Genomic DNA, 1,930 nt, shown 5'->3' with positions numbered 1-1,930 from the left:
TCTCACTGTTGTGGCCTCTCCGGTTGCGGAGCGCAGGCTCCGGACGCGCAGTCTCCGCGGCCATGGCTCACGGGCCCAGCCGCTCTGCGGCATACGGTATCCTCCCGGACCGGGGCACGAACCCGTGTCTCCTGCATCGGCAGGAGGACTCCCAACCACTGTGCCACCAGGGAAGCGCCACCAGGGAAGCCCTGAGTTTGCCTTTTTTTCCCCTCAACTAGTAAAGGTGTATAGTTGTTCTTGCACCATTTATTGAAAAGACTCTCCTTTCTCCCATTGAAAGTCAAGTGACCGTATTTGAATGGAGTCCATTTCTGAACTTTATGTTCCGTCAATCACATGGCTTACCCTTAAGCCAATCCCCCACATTGTTGTTTTTTAAAAAAAAATAATTTATTTATTTTTGGCTGCGTTGGGTCTTGGTTGCTGCGTGCGGGCTTTCTCTAGTTGGGGCAAGCGGGGGCTACTCTTCGTTGTGGTGCGCGGGCTTCTCATGGCAGTGGTTTCTCTTGTTGCGGAGCACGGGCTCTAGGCACGCGGGCTCAGTAGTTGTGGCACATGGGCTCAGTTGCTCCGCAGCACGTGGGATCTTCCCGGACCAGGGCTTGAACCCGTGTCCCCTGCATTGGCAGGCGGATTCTTAACCACTGCGCCACCAGGGAAGTCCACCCCTCACCCCCCACCACATTGTTGATTACTGTAGCTTTATAATAAAACTTGAAATCAGGTGCTGTGAGTCCTTCAAATTCTATTTTAGGTTCTTTGCATTTCCATGTAAATTTTAGAGTCAGTTTATCAGTTTCTACAAAAAGGCTGCCGAAATGTTGATAGGGATTACATTGAATCTGTAGATCAATTTGGGGAAAATTGACATTTGGTAATATCAAGTCTTTTAATCCATAAATATGGTATATCTATTCAAGTCTTTTTAAATTTTAGGATTGCTTTGTAGGTTTTCAATGTGCAGATCTTGCGTATATAGTTTTGGCTGTTCTTATATCATTTTCCAGTTGTTTGTTGCTGGTATGTAGTATATGGAAATACTATTGATTTTTGTTTATTGACCTTGTATCCTGCGACCTTGCTAAACCCTTTTTAATTCCAGTAGCTTTGTGATATGCTCTTAAGGATTTTCTACATTTATGATCATGTCGATGAATAAGGACAATTTTACTTCTTCCTTTCCAATCTGTATATCTTCTAATTTCTCTCTTCTTGCTTTATTGTAATGGATAGGGTCCTCAGTAAAATAATGAATAAAACTGGTAAGGACATTCTCCTGATCTTAGGGGAGAAAGCATTTTATCTTTCAGCATCCTGTGTGATGGTAGCTGTGGGGTTTTGGTAACATCTCACATAACCACAGTACAATGATCTGAACCAGGAAATTGACATAGATTTAGTACCATTAGTGAATCTATGTACCTTATTCAGATTTCACCAATTGCCCCTCTAATGTTTTTCTAGCCCAAATCCAGTCTAGGACCCACTTTGCATTTCATTGTCATGTTTCCTTTGTCTCCTCCAGTTTGAGACAGCTCATGACCTTGGTACTTTTGTAAAGTGTTATTTTGCCCAGTGTTCCTCAATTGGCTTTGTCTGATATTTTCTCCTGACTAGGTTGAGGTTATGCAGTTTTGGCAGGAACACTGCAGAAGTCATGTTGTGCCTCTTAGTGCATTTTATCAGGAGGTACAAGGTGTCAGTATATCTTATTACTCGTGTTGTTGACTTTTAACATTTGCTTAAGGTGTTGTCTGCCTGGTTTGTCCACTGTAAAGTTACCATTTCCCTTTTACAATTAATTAATATCTTCTGGGGACATTTATTTTTTTTTGAATTTTTATTTTTTTATTTTATTTTTTTTTTAACATCTTTATTGGAGTATAATTGCTTACAATGGTTTGTTAGTTTCTGCTTTATAACAAAG

Source organism: Physeter macrocephalus, chromosome 20 (genome assembly GCF_002837175.3).
Source record: "Physeter macrocephalus isolate SW-GA chromosome 20, ASM283717v5, whole genome shotgun sequence".
In the NCBI taxonomy this organism is placed as follows: Eukaryota; Metazoa; Chordata; class Mammalia; order Artiodactyla; family Physeteridae; genus Physeter; species Physeter macrocephalus.
Note: the sequence above shows the minus strand (reverse complement) of the source record.